Source organism: Equus przewalskii, unplaced genomic scaffold, assembly GCF_037783145.1.
Source record: "Equus przewalskii isolate Varuska unplaced genomic scaffold, EquPr2 ChrUn-13, whole genome shotgun sequence".
Taxonomy (NCBI): Eukaryota; Metazoa; Chordata; class Mammalia; order Perissodactyla; family Equidae; genus Equus; species Equus przewalskii.
Genome location: NW_027228750.1, coordinates 12,153,344 through 12,172,036, shown reverse-complemented (window position 1 = coordinate 12,172,036; position 18,693 = coordinate 12,153,344). Strand labels below are relative to the sequence as shown.

General features: G+C 36.1%; 1 long non-coding RNA gene across 1 annotated transcript; it reads right to left on the bottom strand.

Annotated features, from left to right (window-relative positions):
- Positions 1 to 553: 553 nt before the first annotated feature.
- LOC139081578 (uncharacterized) lies at positions 554 to 14,728 on the bottom strand. The gene is made up of 2 exons (XR_011536697.1): positions 14,538 to 14,728; positions 554 to 1,777 (listed from the first exon to the last, which is right to left on the bottom strand). It is a non-coding gene; the product is annotated as an uncharacterized lncRNA (long non-coding RNA).
- Between the last annotated feature and the right edge of the window lie 3,965 nt (positions 14,729 to 18,693).

The following is an 18,693-nucleotide window of genomic DNA, read 5'->3' as shown; positions in this document are numbered from 1 at the left end:
AGGTATATGTTGGTGATGATGCTTTAAATATCAATATTTTTCTCTTCCCCTATAAGTCACATTTGACTTAAGCCAGAGCTAATATTGTCAAATGAGCAAACATTCATGGATAAATGCCTCACATCTGGCAAAGTGAAATTAGCTGACATTTACTTGGTACAAAGGAACAGGGATTAAATCAGACAGAATCTCATAGGATCTAATATTGGTACATTTTTCTCTCGGTTTTCTAGTTGTTTTTGAAGAAAAGTATGAAAATTCATTATCAACTAGGAGACCGAAAGGGGGACATCATATATTATTTATATTTTTAACTTATTTTTCTTATTATATCAACAGATACGTATTGTAAAAGAAAGATGGAAAGCACAGACATGAATAGCAGACAATTTGGAAAATGCAGAAACACGTAAACAAGAAAGAAAAATACCTCATAACTCCTTAATTCAGGGAGAAATGCTCTTAAAATTTTGATGTTTCTCCACTGTATTTTCTTTAATATGTGTAGATAGAGAGTAGATATGTTGAAAGAAAGAAAAATAGACCTAATAGGTAGACAGATAGATAGATTTATTGACATATATGCATAAACATTAGTTTTCAAAAAACTAAAATCAAATTATATAAACTCTTTATGACATCAATTTAATTGCAGATATATCATGAATATTTTCCAATAGCACTTAATAGTTTCATAAAACATTTTTAATTATTGCATAGTATTCCATCATAATGTTTTATCTTAACAATAAAGTGCCATTGAAGGATGTAAGAAAATTTAGAAGTGCACTTTTGAAAGATCACTTGAATTATATCTTGGAGCATGGGATTTTGCATTAGAGGGTGGATTGTATTAGAGAAATGTAGCAGTAATCTAGATGGGACAGGTTGGAGAGCTAAACCAGTGTTATGAATGTGAAGATGGGGAAAATCGAAAGATTAAGAGGAAGAGAGAACGATGTGGGCAGCTGGGTAGATGGATGGTGGTGTTTCACTGTGACTGGGAAGACAGGAAGAAGAGTTATATTGTTTTTGGAGGAAGTCAACATGTAATCATCAGTTGATGCAAAAGGAAAAGAAGAGAAAAATGGACAAGATTGGTAAAAATATGGTGAAATTAAAAATAGTATATTGGATAAAGAAGTTGAAGAGAGAAGAAGCCAAATAAGAAGGAGAGAGTAAAGGGCACAGAAAATGATGATTCACATTATTACAAGGACATATAAGAATAGGATAAAAAATGCTAGGAAGGATAGGAGGTTATAACAAAGGAGTGACTTTTTGATGCATATAGTAGATTGTCTGTGGTATCCATGGTAGTTATAAAGCATGAGAATACAATGCACCCTTATAATCCCGAAATCCAATGGAAGAATTCGAACATCACTAGAATCATTAAATAAACTCATATTTTCCTCTCCTATCTCTTTCTCATACCTTCTAGAAGTATTTTCTGGAGTTTTGAATTTATTATTATTTTGCTTTCGAAAATGTATATTCATAACAAATACGTTTCCCCCTTTTCTACTTAGCATCAATTCCAATTCTTCAATCATATAAATTCAAGATTTTGACTGATATAAGGTAATATCTATTGCAGTTGGAGACACTCTCACTGTCTCGGCCAAAAGGGTAGACACAAAGTCCCAGAAATCTTGGTAACAATCTCCATTTCAGGAATTCCAAGCAATATGCATTCTTCCTTATCTGCTATGTGTGTGGCTTCTAGTGATTTTCTGATGATCTCTGAAATCAAAGCATCACCAAAATCTTCATTCTAAATGGGAAGGAAAGGGGGATATTTAAATAAACACACTTTCAAACAGATAGATAAAAATTTGTTTGATGTATACATAACAGAAATATAACTGGTAACCTATTGCCATGCATTATAATTGCATATGCATATAATATACCCAAATTTTATAATTGGTCAAAAGGCTGCAGTTGATATTTAGCATTTCTTCTTTTTTTACCAACACTATTTTTCCATCACCCTCAGCTAACCTGGTTAGGATTCTGTACTTGACAGGGTGATTTAAATCATTTTTGAAGGGTGTGTATTCTTTATGACCTTGCACTTATTGGATTACTATATTTTTCCATTGATGTCTACCATTTATCAAAGAAGTACCAAGGGATGCCCAGTAAAGCATTTAGGTTCCATTCACAGTTTGCCCTGCCTCCAGAGGACCAGCAGCCTTATTTCCTCTGGGTATTCGGAATCAATCACCCTGTTCTATCTGTTGGTTCAAGGACATGAGGAACCTGTTGGCAGTCTCATCTTAAAATAAAAAGACCAATGTTATATCCCATTTTGAAAGTTTTTCTCCATTAAGATCTAAGAATCCTAGGTAAGAAGAGCCCATGATTGTGGGAAGAGAAAGCCAGAGTTTTGCAAGCGAATAGTTAAATTGTGTAGTGAGAGGGACCACTTACACTCCACTCCTTAGGTCTCTGACCTGTGTAATTCTGCTCTAGAAGAGATAAAACTATGGTTGTCATTGTTTCCAAGCATATGCTACACTGCGTAGGACAGTACCCCAGCTTCACTGGATAGGTTTTTCAGCAGATGCCATACCAAATCTTCGATAAGCTATTCCATAATTAAATCAGGATAGCTGATCTCATGATGGTAAACTTGATATGATTAGTGAAGTCCATGATCCATGAGCATTGTTTTTTGTTTGTTTTGTTTTGTTTTTAAAAAGTGTATTCTTTGGTTAGATTTGGTTAGATGCGGTCTGTGATATCAGGATTGTAAATGGCTTCCTAAATCCATGGCTAGTGATCCTGGGAGAAGCATTACAGGAAGGGAAATCAAACCCATATCTACTCTCCCCTCCGTGATCTTTCACCGAGGGCCTGACTGATCTGTCTCTGTGGGAGAACCATAGCAGGGGCTCAGAAATGGCCTGTGGTTTAAGCAGCTTTGATACTTAGATATGAGGAGTGAGATCATCTTCAAGGATGGGAAACTCTGACATTGAGCCTCTGCGTAGCTTGCATTTTTAAACCATGTCTACTTTGTAGATGGATAAAGAATGAAGGTGACTGACATCCAAAAAATGGGTCATTATGGAAAATCTCATTTTCAGTAGACCTATTTGGTGAGTACTAACAAGAGAAAATTATACTCAGACTATGCCCATTCAGAGAAGTTAATTCACATAACTTTTTAAATACTTCCTTATCAGGGCAGCCCGGCGGCGCAGTGGTTAAGTGCGCATGTTAGGCTTCGGTGGCCTCTGGTTTGCCGGTTTGGATCCCAGGTGCGGACATGGCACCACATGGCAAGCCATGCTGTGGTAGGTGTCCCTCATAGAAAGTAGAGGAAGATGGGCAGGGATGTTAGCTCAGGGCCAGTCTTCCTCAGCAAAAAGAGGAGGATTGGTAGATGTTGGCTCAGGGCTAATCTTCCTTGAAAAAAAAAAAAAAAACTTCCTTATCACCAAATCTTGTTTCTCTCAAGTCCCTGATCAATCGGCAAATTCCCACTGCCTATGAATCCGTGAAAAACATTCTTCTGGTTATCCCTTCTTCCAGGCAAAGCAGACAATCAGATATACTAGATGTACTGCCTGAAGCTCACTGGAAGGAATTCTATTTACCACTCTTTCAGGACCACTCCTGAAGAGAGTTGTAATATAATTTTAGACTACTGCTGTCTGGTGTCAGCATATCCATCTGTAAAGCAGATCTGAGATATTTTTCTTCCTCCATCAACTGATAATAAAGAATTTCCCATGAAGGCATAGAAATTCGTGCAGGAGTAGGTGTTATTGAAGCCTGAGTTACTTACTCATGCAATTTGTATCTTCAGAATCTACTCAAGTACTATCTAATATATGCTATTTTCATTTAATAAGAGAGATAGCTTCTTTAGGTTCCCCTCATGGCTTGGCAGATCACATGGCACATAATTAAAATAGGTAACATGAGTTGCACCATCGTTTGTGACCCAATAGCCAAGTATACAGATTTTATGAAGGTCCAATAAAAAAGCTATTTAAAATGAAAATAATCATCCAAGTCCTCTCATATGTTCCCACCTGAAGTCTGAGAGTCCCACTGCTTTCTTGCTAATTCCCTATCATTTTCATGAAAGAATTAGTAAAGTTGTTGGGGCCCATATCATTGGCAGCATCTCTTGCTATCAACATAGTTACCAAAACAAATTTTTCAGAAAGCTGGTTTTCTCTTGCATTTTCTCAGTGCCTTTTGGAATAAATTGGCTTTTAAGCCCTCTCAAGAGGCATAGTTCAGATTAGGATGGGCAGTAGCACACAATAATTCACTCCAACAGTTTTCTTGAGTGTTTTAATTCTTTCCTCCGCATTATGGCAAAAATGTTCTGGCGGGTCAACCTCATTGAAGATAAGCCACTATTGAATCCAGGTATCAATCAGCCAACCAAGATCACTTCCAGCATGTTGAAGCTAGTGCATTAAATCTGAGATCTTATATAAATGCTCTGATATGAATAAATCTGGTCCAATGTTATAATTCATTCTTCTGAGACTAACGCCCTAAGGAATTCATTTCCAGGTATATTCTCAGATACTGGACAATAAAAGCTAGTAATGCCTCCCAATTATTTTACTGTGTACACGATCTCTCCATGAAGCACACGTTGTGATACTCTCCTTAAACAGTGATGGATTCTGACTGTAGCAATGAAGGTTGGTGGAGGTGAGTCTTGAGGAGAATGGACATCTTCTTATAAGGCAACTACCTCTGGTCGGTTCATTACAGAGTCTTTCAGGCTTCTCCAAATACAGTGGTAAAGGAGGCTAATTCTGCTGATGAGAGAATTTAAAGGGAAATTGGGGATTCTAGGCTCTCAGCTTCATCTAATTCCTTCCAAATGTCTACATTCTGAGTTTCAGGGTCCTATTCCATCCCAAGTAATGTCCCAATCTTAATATAGAAATGTTGTGAAGTTTTACAACTCACTTAGTCATTTTGCAACCCAAACAATATGTTTTGTGGCCTTTCAGAAGCACCACCACTTTCAGAGCTGGGGATATAATAGGAAGAGGTAATATTATCATGGATCCTAGAGCCTTACTTGGGACCACCCTGTAGAATTGAGCCCAAAGAGGGAACTTGAACCATGGAATAGAGATAGCATCTATTTAGATACCACAGAAAGCACACAGAGAAGAAATATGTTGGATTAGAGAAAGCTTCTTCATACCCTCAAATCATCCACCAGTCCTTCTAATTGGCTTAACATACCAAGAAGCCAGAAGACGTATGACATATGATGTGTTACAGAGAAAAGGTAGGAAACTGTGGACAATTGTCTTAAAAGTAAACATTCAGTTTTCCAGCATAATACTGCTACATATTTAGCCAGTCTCCTAAGATGGACATTTGAGTTATTTTCAGGATATATTTAATAAAAAATGAACAATATAGCTATGACTTTTTTGGCACGTGTCAAGTTTTCTCCAGTATATATGCCTAGGATAGGATTGCCACAGGTTCCAATTCACAAAATAATGTGAAATACTTGAACTATTTCACCCTTCCTCTATCTTTATAAGAGTTTTTGTTACTTTACATCTTTGCCCAAAGTTTTTCAAATTTGGAGGACATAAAATTATTACTCAATGTAGTCTAAGAGTGGACATGACTTTTCTTCTCAAAATTAGAGCAGTGAGTGTTCATAGGGAAAAAGAAAAGTGTCGGTAAAAACCCCTCCAAATGAGGAAGCCGAAGCCTTGAGAAATTAGGATATTTTTTGCCATCATTATAGATTATAATGCCACCCAGATAATAGCAAGACTTGAGATGAAGAAGATGATAGTAGCAGGTGTTAATGTCTGAAATAGAAGGTAATTTAGTTTCTGGTGTTATCATTATATTAGTTTTGGGGTATTATGTGCAGGTTCAAGAGCAATAGATTAGAGGAGATATTTGTGAAAGAAATAAGATACACCCAATCTTTAAATGACAATGGGATATTCTCTCCATTGGAAAACAAGAGGCCTTCACTAGAGCGAACACTAGCAGATGAGGCAATGTTTTCAGGGGAGGTTAGGGTTCAGGAGAGGCATAATATTGGTAAGAAAATGGTAAACAGATAGAGGGAATAGGGGACACCTGTATTGTGTTTTGAAATAATATTTATAATACTGTCTTAATTATATTTCTAGATGATTTGAATCTATCCCCAAACAAATATCCTATACTATAACTTGCCTTTTTAGAGCTCTTAAATTATCTTTCAGGCTGTTTCAAATTAAAAAATATATATATACATATATATATATATATATATATATATAAATATATTAAGTTGTATTCAAGGATGATGGGGTTTAATACTCTTTCATCCCTTGTATTCACTTGAGAAGTCGGCAGGGAATGAAATTCTTGGGTCAAAAACATTTTCCTCGAAACAACGTAGATAAATCATTATTTTAGTATCTTTTTCCTTTACTATTATAGGTGAGAATATTAAAAGAAGCCCTAGTTTTATTCCTTTGTGGATACCCTGCAGATTTTTTTCCCCCTTTGAATGTTTTTAAACTTTCTGCTTAGAGTTTTATAGAATTATTTCTGTATTGCTGAAATTTAAAGAAAGTCACCATAATTTATGTGGACATTGGTATACTTCCATTAATCTTTCCTGGAACCCTGTTGAACTCTTTCAATCTGCAGACATGTGACATTTTTTTACTTTTTTCTATTGTATTTTTTACTATAGCTACCATTCCGTTGTGCTCTGAGGTCTCTCTAGGGAGCCCTAATTATCTCTAAGTTTAATTCTGCTCTTGGCGCTCCTTACATACCCTCTCTGCTTGTTATTTTCATCCTTTGGCCTCATCCTCCCTGTTCTGGGACATATTTTTCTTCACATCACTTTTTACAGTACCAACTCTGTTATTCCCTTTTCCTAAAGTATAAGGGATTTTTCTCCCTCATGCTGCATTTAATTTAATTTCAATATTTCCCTATCTCATCCATCTCTGTTTTATTTCAATATGACTCTCAGCCAGAACTTTTGTCACATGTCTTTTGTCTTATCATTCCACATTTCATCTCTTGTTACAGAGGAGCCAAGTTATATTCAATTACATTGAAAACACAGACAGATATATTCTAACATTTATTCTTTTTTCTTACAGGAAGATTTTTTTTCAAAGCTTCCTTTTTTTTTATCCTTGAATGGTATAACCATCTTTTGTTTTTTTCTTTTTCATTTTTAACATTGAGGAATCTTTTTATAGGCTAAAAATGAGGGTTTTTTTATGTTTAATATTAATACTAGAAAAATCTATTCAGGGATATCATTTGCACTAAGTGCAGAAGTTGTCCTGCTTCTTCTCCCCCTCTGGTCTATTGCTGTTAGAATCTGCATCACGTGCATAGGGATACAGAGGCTTGTTTCAAATGTTTATCACACATAAGTTTGTGAAAATTTGACACCTGCTATTCTGAAAACCTATGGTGGAACAGCTTACCCTGGTTTCTGCCTGGCAATAATTGAGGAAATTGTCTAGATTTCTAGCTCTGAAAAATAAGAAGACTAAATTGGAGTTAAACAAAATATGAGCTGTGATATAAATGTTTATATGTTAATATTCTTCCACCTTCTCTTTTTTTCAACGTCTGTCCATTTTTTTCTGATATTAGAATTTCACCTCTATATATGAGCTCTCTGTTTCTGATGACAGAATCAAGAAATCAATACTAGGAAACCGGTAACTGATGAACATTTGGGGTTAAAGTGGAGATGCATTTGGAAGATATTGAAAACTAGAACAATTCTTCATGTTCTCCAGCATGAACATCAGGGCAGGGAATCATCAGTGGCCAGAAAACTGGCACATGAAGACTTATGTCTCCTATAATGTAACAAAAAGATCAGAGCAGAGAAGTCCCAGAGGTGTGCAGATGCTCAATCTTAGATCAAGTTTAGAGTTGCTTTGCAATCTTCAGTGTCCTGATGATGTCTCCCCTCGTGAACATGAGACGGCTGCAACAGCTCTGAGCATCATGCATAGAAATAATTGTCTTATCATGAGGAAGGGGGGGCGCTTTGGTGAACATCTCTTTATTGTATAGAAAAACGTTTCCCAAAAGTTGCTCAACAAGTTGTCCCACTGGTCAGGATTTGGTCCCATTACATGCATTAATAACAAGGAAGACAAAGAAAGTGCGTACTCAACATTTTTAGCCTGTGAAATGAAAGCAAGTCTCTCCTAGCAAGGAAGAATGACACACATTCAGTTCTTGGGCTTATGTCATGGAGAAACAGACATGAATATATCTTTTGCTGGGGCCCCAAGGAAATGTTAAAATGTGTCATCTCACTCTGAACCTCTATAAGTATCACCAATAAAGTCACAGGTCTTTTTAAAACTTCCAGACAGTGAAGATGCTTGAATCTGATTGATTCCACAGAGTTTAGAAGTAGGTTTTTCCTACTGGTGAGGCAAATAGGTTAATCTATTTTTCCTGAACCATGTTTTGGACATTATTTGAATTAATATATCAAAAAAAGGTCAAGGGATCCTGAACCCACTCACCAAAAATTTATTCTCTAGGATTTTAAAAGTAAGTTTTTATGTTCAGACTGATGCAACATCTAGAACACAGATAAAGCAATATATCTTAATTTCATGTGACTTTGCTGCTGCTGTACTAAATAGTATCTCTACTTCTTGTTTATGTCATTAAATCATTTGTCAGAGCCAAAGACTGCTGTTTCTCACCTTATTAGATAAACCTCACATAGGTCCATCCAAAACAGAAATGTTAAGCTGGAGAGGGATTGATACAAAATTGCCTTATCAGTTCAAAGACCAAGTTACCTGAGGTTAGTGGGGAGAAAACCTAGAGTAACTTACAGAGGAACCTCATATCAGTATCTTTCCTTCTCTGGGAGTGGTGAACCTGCAGCAAAGATGCTCAATGTATTATGTCCATCCTTCTGTTTGGGCAGACCCTGTACCAGGCAACCTTGTGGTTTTGCTCCACATCCTTTCTGTTACTGCCTCCAGCCACACCTGATACTGGCTCTCTTCCCGGCTGCCTTTCTGTTATTTTAGCCACTGACCAAATTATGATATACAGTCATCATCACTATGTTCAAATACTATATTGTGTTAGGGGAAAAAATGAAGCCCAAATCATAAGCTCCCTATGCAATTCAAGGCTTTCCTTGTTTTCATATCTCACTACAAATCAGTAACTTTTAATCAGCTTCTGCTTAAGTGTTCTTTAGTAATGTCCCTGGGATGGTACTATTTCTAAGGAAAAGAAGCAGGTTTAAAGTGTTCCCTGATGACTTCCTCAAGTCTAGTTCAATATTTACCATATCTAGTACTAATTCCTTATTATCCCCAACATATGGGTAAAATCCTTTCCCAATTTTCAGCAGAGTTGCAGGATTGTTTTTCAAATTTGAATATTCTATTAGTCATTTCAATAAGAGCTGGCAGGGAAAATTAGACAAAACTTTTCCTTTCTGCATCTTAACTTGATGTCTTTTATACATTTCTTTATATTGCAAAAATTGGGGGGAAACAACTGGAAAAACATTTTCACTCCTGAAAGATAAAAAAGAGATTCTTTCATCCAACAAATATTTCCCTGAAGCTACTGAAACCAATGCAAATCAACTCAATTGTTAATTTTCCATCCGTGGGTGTGTTGTTCGTATTGTTCTTCAATTGTAGATACGGAAGAATCTTAGTGAAGGTGAATCAATCTGAGAATACTCTTTAGTATAAGAATACTTTCTCAGCAGACAATACAAAGTGAACTCTAGAATCAGGATCTTTGCCTTTCCTCCTTCTAATTGAGAGCAAAGACAACAACAACAGCAAAGCAATGAAATAGTTCAACTAAAACATCCACCAATCTTTTCCCCTCCATTTCAAGAGTACACATGCTCTTCTTTGCTCCAATCTATTTCCAGAGAACATCATAAAAGATCAGTTCCCCTCACCACATGGCATACAAAGGTGCTGACCAGAGTACAAGATGCTTAGATAGAGAAGAAAGCAAAAAGTAAAATAAATTGATAAACACTTATGTTAATAAACACATAAATAGAAAAGAAATAGCTGGAAGAACTCTTAATGTGAAGACTTGCGCTTATGAAATCTGATTTGTTTTTCAGAACATATCAGTGGAAACACATCTACTGAGAAATCTTTTAAGAAAGGTTTGAAACTTAAAGTAAACCATGAGAGATTCTGTATATAAAACCTACGAGTATTCTCCAAATTATAATAAATGTCCTCAGGCTCTAGCACAGGAAAGCTTATGAAAATGGATGCAGCCATTCTGGAAATAATTTTGTGAGTATTTAGTGAACTTTAAATTATACATATTCTATAAGACAGGAAGTCCAAGCCCCAGTATTTACACATTAAAGCAAAACTTCAGCCAAGTAGATAAAGAGACATGTGTAAGGATGTTCATGCTCTGTGAGTGTATGTGTGTGCACGTGTATTTTGTAACAGCAAAGAGAAAAAACAATCTAAGTGTTCAGCAGTAAATGCAAGGATAAAACGTGATCTATAGAAACAATAGGTTATCTTACAGCAGTTAAAATAAACGATGTCTACATATATCAATGTGAACTTCAAGATGGATCAAAGGCCAATATTAATAGAAAAAATAAAACAATGACAGAGCCAATAATGTAATTTTTAAGATATGAAAAAATGAACATTATTTTTTAATAGAGATATATAAATGGTTTTAAGACATCCATTAGACCCCTAGAAGTTATAGGTAACAGTGAGGATAGGGAAAATGAGGTAAAGAATGATAGATGAACAAGGAAATAAAGAAATATATAGAGATTCCACTTGGCGTAAAAGCAATATTCTAATACTGAAGATTATGATCCATTTAATTTTGTCAACTTGAGATCATATGTAAAACCAAAAGATGAATAAAATGAAGTTGGACCAAAATTGAAAATATTAAACTAGGTTAAATTATTTTTTATCATTTCTTATTGAGGAATAAACCTAAAACTAATATTAGAAACTTACAGTATAAATTATAGAGTTTGTTTTGTGTTACAGTGAAATTACTTGTAAATTATTTTACACACACACACACAAACATATATTCACACACTATATGGGGTATATTTTTTCAAAATCTATGAAAAGGCACTTTGACCAATGACCTCCATGTCCCTATATATAGTGAATGTTTTTCATTCTACATGGTATCTCATAAGTGTTTACCACTCTGGAAATTCTCTCCTTAGTGATACCCTTTTTATCTTAGTTTCCATGTTTGCTCATTGTCCTAATTTTTTTATTACCTCCCTAGTTGTTCCACCTCAGTCCCTTTTCCTGGATTATCCTTCTCTCCCAGGCTTCACATTCTCCTTTCACTCCACAGCATTTATCCTCAGGACCTCCAATCATAAGCTCCGCATGTACGCTGAGATATCTCAACAGACCCTCAAGCACACCATTTCCAGATCTGCATGTAGGATCTTTACTTGTCCAAACTGGACCTGCTGTAGCTTTCCCTGTCTCATTGAGCAGTCCTATCATCTAAAAGTTTCCTTCTTCACCTCTTTGCCATGATTCCCACATATCTAGTCTACTGGGCACTGATAATTCATGGCCTGATTTTTTTTTCAAATTTATCCACTTTCTCCATCTCCACTGTCATTCACAATCGTATCATGCCTGGAACACTTCGCTAGCTTCCACTCTGATCAATCGAAATCTGTTCTCTACACAGCGGCCAGAATGATCGTTCCAATACTGAAAATCTCTTCACTCCATTTGCCTGCTTAAAACTGCCTAGTAGCTCCCCATTGCTCATAGCATAGCACAAAGAGCAAGTTTCCAATAGGTCCTACAAGCCCTGCATCATCTGATGTACTGCCCTCCTCTTCTACTTCCTCAAATGTCCTAAGCAAGCCAGCTGGGGACTGACTGAGGCCACCTGTAGAGCTCATGTTTGAGCCTTGGTCTAGTCAATCTTAGCCATGCAGGAACATGGATTTATTGCTCTTAGAGCTCATAATTTGATAAGAAAAGCTAGATTTTTTAACAATTACATGTAAACTTTAGAATTCAAAATGTTAGTACAGAACTCAAATGTTTTTAAAACACTGTATAAACAGATGATGTCTGTGGCAGGATTTTGTAACCACTGGCACTCTAGGACCAGTTCAACTGACCCCGTCTTATCAAGAGAATAATTAAGAGCGGTTTTTCAGGAACTGAGACCCTTGTCCAGTTCAAGCCAGTTGAGACCACCAACCCATCAAGTGGGCCTGTGCAAATGCCCAATAAGTAACCTTTTTGAGGTCAAAGGGCTGAAAACTCCACCGTCAGATCATGCTAACACCACGGTTTTGGGAACATACGTCCTATGAAGAGCCATGAAGCTTGACTGCACTTGCGCAGGTCCTCAATGACCTCACTTCTCCTCACCTCCAAATATCTATCTCCACACTGCAGACCACCCTGCCCTTCATCCCATAAATTTGCTCCAAGCCTTGGATCGGGGAGACAGATCTGAGAGCATATCTCTCCTGTCTCCTTGCAAATAAAGCTATTTTTCTTTTTCCAAAGGCTGATGCCATAACATTGGCTCTTTATGAGCATTGGGTGGTGAGCCTTTGCTCAGCAACAATTTGATCAACAGGCCATAAGATGGCAACCTCTGTCTTGCAGAGGCTGATTCTATCAGAATATATTTGCTGTTACATGTTATTAAGAGGTTTTCAGACTTCAGATTCCTTGGATTTGTAATTGTGTGATTATAAATATTAATGTCATGTTGGAAGAATTTATGAACATGACATTCTACTTTTATTTGTCAGTAATTTCTATCATGATTGAGTTAACAGATAATCAAAAATTAAGAATTAACACACAGATAAGAAGACACAGATGGTGGATAAATGAAATAATCTATGTACAATTTTGACTTTAACAATTTAAAAACAGGAGCTTTCAGAGAAGAATAAAAGGCAGCATAGACCCTAAGTGGGAGGCAGAAAACCTGGAATGCAATAATGATAAAATTAACATTGCCTAAAAGCTTCCCCAAATTAGATGCAAGTTATTAGCATGAGAGAAAAAGCTCAGAGGGAATAACGCAGAATAAAGCGGGGGCAGGTAGTCTCACCAGTACAAATTTGATTAAATTCCCTTTTGAGTTCTATATAATTCCTCATGGCAATTGAAAATATCTTGGAAAGAATTAAAAAAGCAACTCTAAAATGTGTAATACTAAAGAGATCAGTATTTGTCAAAAATAAGTGAATGATATCTCTATTTTTAATCTCAAAGAAAAAGTGATAAAATTCTCACAGCTTCATATAAAATAGAAATATTCCCAACTAGAAATGTGACATAGGTACAGAATCACTCACCGCTGAAAATGGGGGCGGCTAAAAGTTGTATTTGGAGCCTTGCACCTCTTCAGAATTATACCGTGTTAATAAGTGAACTTTTAAATACAGAATCAAGTCCCAGATGAATTATCTTGCCTATAGTAGGAGCTCAGTAAATCTCTCAGAGCAAATTCCCTAAGTTAAGAGACAAGTCAATTCCCTTCCATCTAAGAATAAGTATTATCCTTTTTCTAGTCACATCACCCAATGTCTCCTCTTGGATCTACCTGAAACAATTATCTGTTTGCTTCCTAATTATTGACTCTCTCATAGACTTGACTTTTTCTTCCTTCAATCTGCAAACATTCTTTGTTTAATCTTTTTTAAAAATCCTTATCAACGTATTATCTCACCCCAACTTTTCACCCTCACCTGGCCTACTACTCTGTTTGTAGTGTCACCTTATCGTCCATCTTTCCTTTAGAACCAAACTCCTAGAAAGAGGATTTTATCTTTTCTAACATAATAGAGAAAGATAATCATATATTTTGTAACAATACAGAAGTCGCTATAAGAACTGGGAAAATGGTGAAGTTTTACCTTCATAGCTAAAAGTTCAAACCATCATCTCTTCCCTACACCTGGCTTTGAAATGTCATCATCTAAGATAGATTATTTTGCTAATCAAGACCTAAAGTGCATAAAGTGCTGGGCTGAGTATTTTATATGTATTATCTAATTTTATGCTATCATAATTATTTGGAAATATTAAACTGTATTAGGTGAGAATCAAAACTTTTGGATAAAACTAGAGACAATGCAAGTTGACAACTATTAATTTAGCATCCGAAGTTCACCCTCTGTAGGAACAAGCAGACCGGAAAAACAGCAATTAAAAGAAAGGATTGTCAGAATATTTTCTTAAAATCCTTCATCTATCCCATTACACTCGGTAGAAATATCAAAATTTTGAGTGCTATAACTATCAGAAGCCCCCTGTTTTTTTGGTGGTGGTGGTATCCACTACCTTCAGGGTTCTAGGATAACACTTGCCCCCCTGCACACACACACACAAGCCCAGATGTGAAAAGTGCACAAGGAGCAGAGCCCTGTTTCTCTTTTTCCACCTGACAAACTTTCTTGTTGATTAAAACCCAATTCAAGCATCATCCCCTCTGGCAAGCTTTACCTGACTCCCATAGGTATTCTGTCTCTCCTCTGTGTTCCCATGGCATTTCTTTTATTCTTCTTGCAACCTTCCATTATAATTTTTGGTTTTAGTAGCTTCTCCTGGCAAAAGATGTTAGCTCAATGAGGTCATTATTCATCTGTGTATCCTTGATGCTTCGTGGGCTATCTAACACAAAGCCAATGCTCAAATGCAGACTTGGAGGAGGAAGTGAAGAGGGGAAGACACAGGGGAGGGAGGAGAATGAGAAGAGAAGAGAGCAGGCAACGAAGCTCTGAAAAAGAAGAGTACAATGATACAGAAAGTGGGGGAGATTTTGTGCAGAAAATGAGTAAGGAAGACTGAAAAAGATGTGGAACAGGAAGAAAAGCCAAAAGTTATCTTTGAGTTCATGGAAGACAAGGAGTTACATATTTCTGAAGCTCTGTGACATGCAATGAAGTAGTAAATAAATAATAATTAGGAACTATTAACATACACAGTATGTAATATATCTTGTAATCTTAACTAATAGGAGAGCCAGGCTCTTTTATATATTCAAATTATAGTCTAGAATTTAAAGCAAAATAGCAGGAAATCAACTGCTTGTATCATGAATATATTTTAAATATTTAATTTACTAATTAATTATGCTTCCTATTCCAGCAATAAAGATGCATAGTTTCTTAATTTTTTGTACACTGATCTTGCCATATCTGAGGATGTAGACTGTAATTTTCATGATTATCATTATTATAATCACTTCTAATATTCCTTTACGTGAACACTCTCACATAAAAGTGAAGCCTTAACTTTTATCTTTTGCTTGTCTTTCTCACCTGCTTCATCTAATTATCTTTCCATGAAAATTTAACAGATATGTCACTGTAGATATGTAGGTATCCTTCAATCTTATAATCTCAACTTGTTATAAACTCATCTGCCATTGGTTTGTTTATGTTCTTTTCAATGTTATATTCATTATAATTGCAGCTGCAAAATTAATTTTCCCCTCCCTAAGCTCCAGTTACTTTAGTTACTTAAAGAACAATTTCCCGCTCACAAGAGAATTGGGCTGAAACTGTTATTTTTTGCATTTTTGACTTTCTGTTGAATGGCTCCCTTATATCTAGTTAACAATCTGTGCCTGCACTTTGAGGGGAGAGCTGCAGCCTTTCAGTGAATCCATCTGGGCCTTGTTCCATTTTTAAATCTAGGGCATTTTCCTGTTTGACTCCCTCTTGATGAAATAGTCCACAGAATGAAGTTCAAGCGTGTGAGTTATTTAATTACTTTAAGATCCAAATTAATGCACATATTTTCCACCATATATTGTGTGTTTATGTTCATCTACACACTGTACAGAGCTTGTCTTGCTTTTCCTATAGGTATGGATTTTCTATAAAAATGTGATGTAGGAAGGGTCTGGGTATTCAAAAGGAGCACAAAATACAGAATGAATGAAATGAAGCTGGTATCATTTCTGCAGTTTTAATGCTCTGCAGTTTTAATATACTTTATAGTAAATTTTGAAACCCTTTTGTTGGATTTTTATTGCTACTGTAATAACCACAAACTTGGTGGCTTAACCTATGTAACTTTGTTCTCTTACAGTTGTATTATCTTACAGTAGGTGAGAAGTCTGACACTAGTCTGACTTGGCAAAAATCAAAGCGTCTGTAGTCTGCGGGGCTGTATTCCCTTCTGGAGGCTTTAGAGAATAATCTGTTTTCTCGTTTTTTTCAGCTTCTAGACACCATGCACATTCCTCGGCTCATGGCTCCACTTTTCTTTTTTCTTCAAATCCAGGATCAGTGGATGGAATCCTAGTCATGCTGCCATCCCTCTGGTCCTCTGCAGCTGGGAAGGTGTCTCTGCTTTTAAGAACCTACGAAATTAGATTGGAACCAAGTGGATAATCCAAGCTAATCTTCCTATCTCAGTGTCTTTAACTCTAATTAAATCTGCAAAGTCCCAACTTCCATATAAGGTAACATATTTCCATGTTCCACAGATCAGAATACGGCCGTCTTGTGGGGGGTGTTCATTATTATGCTTAATACATGGATCTACAAACATCTCTTATGCACCTACTATAGGTACTGGCAGTGTGAGCAGAAGTAATTCAAAAGCTCAATGTATCATTTAAAAAGTATTATGAGGGGTGAGCCCCGTAGTCGAGTGGTTAAGTTGGTGGGCTCTGCTTCCCCGGCCCGTGGTTCACCGGTTTGGATCCTGGGTGCAGACCTACATACCACTCATCAAGCCATGCTGCAGGGGCATCCCACATAGAAGAACTGGAATGACTTACAAATAGGATATACAAGTGTGTGCTGGGGCTTTGGGGAGGAAAAAAATTATTATGAGAATATATGTTAAATGTGAAAGAAAGAAAGAAACAAAAAATGCAAGCATAAATAATAAATGATGAAATCTTATTTCATCTTAAAACTAACTCCAGTCCCATTCTTTCTGACATAATAACCACTATATCCATACTTTATATATTTACATAATCATTTATATGCATGTAAGTAGGATCAAACTTTTATTTGGCAATTGCTTTTTTATTTAATAAATATATTATCATTTTTACACGTCACAGATTCGCCTCATTCCACAGTCTAGCTATAACACAATTATTAAATGATTGTCATATTAAAGGAATTCAAATTGTTTCAATTTTTTAACTTTAAAAACTATAGTTCAATGAACACTTTTGGAATTAAAACTTGGAGTACATATGTGTATTACTTAGAACTCTTTGTTTACATGTGACAAAAATGCAATTCAAATAGCTCAGCAACAAAAACGATTTATTGGCTAAAGTAATTGGAAAACTCAAAGATGCATGAAATTCAAGAACTGTGGGATATATGGATTAAACAATGTCATCAGGTATCTGTCTATCCATATCTCTGCTTTCCTCCGTTTAATGTCATTCTGAGATGGATTCCTTCAATATGGTGGGAAGACGCTACCCAGCTGTCCAAGCCAACATCCGAAGAAGAGAGAGTAACTTTCCCAGGTATTTTGCAAAGATCCAGTAACAACACTATCAGTCCAGTCTGAATCAGGTATGTTCAGGTGGTGGGAAGCAATCACTATGGATAAGGAGATGGAATATTCTGATCTCCAGACTTGAGTGACAGAAGGCTGAAAGCACGGGGAACCAGCTACACTGAAACAGCACAGATAGAAAAGGGTACGTGGTTTAGAGAAGGGGTAAATTCCCAAAGGAAGGGAACCACAAACTATATGTATTCCTATGGAATCCCTGGTTAAAGGGTATGTCCATTTCTAAATCTGATAGTTGATATGGGCTGAATTCTGACACCTGCAAATTCTTACATTGAAGTTCTAACCCCCGGTACCTCAGAATGTGACTGTATACGGAGATAGGACCTTTAAAGAGGTGATTAAGGTAAAATGAAATCATGTGTGTGGAGAGCTCTAATCCAATATGACCGATGTACTTAAAAGAAGAGGAGATTAGGAAATAGGCAACACATAGACTGAGGCAAACCGTGTGAAGACACAGTGAGGACATAGCCCTCTGAAAGCCAAGGACAGGCCTCAGAAGAAACCAAACCTGCCTACATTTTGATCATAGAATTCCAGCCTCCAGAAATATGAGAAAATAAATTCCTTTTGCTTAGCCACTCAGTCTGTAGTGCTTTGTTATGGCAGCTTTTGCAAACTTATACAGTAGTTATCGACAAAGTTACACAGAGAAAGATTATAATATATAATACCTCTACCAGCTGTATAAGAGAATGACTAAACTATTTTCATTATTGATTGCAGTGTTTATATTTTTGACTAGTCAGATGTATCTCAATATAAACGTAGTCATCATTTTCCTAATGATTAGAAAAATTAAACATTTAGCATCATTTTTCATCCTTTTGTATTTCATTTTTTATGAATTCATGGTTTATATCCTTTTTCCATAATTGTAGAGCTATTTTTTTAGTTAACATTCTTGGTTTGATTTTGTGTTACAAATATGTTCTTCTAGTTTGCTACATGTCTTTTATTTGTTTGCATTTGTGCCTGAGTGTTAGTTTGAGTCTTGTGAAAAACAGACAAAACAAAATGGAATTGAATGTGTGAGAGATTTACTGGGAAACACCATAAGGAAAAATGAGGAGCGAGTCCAACGAGGCTGGAAGAG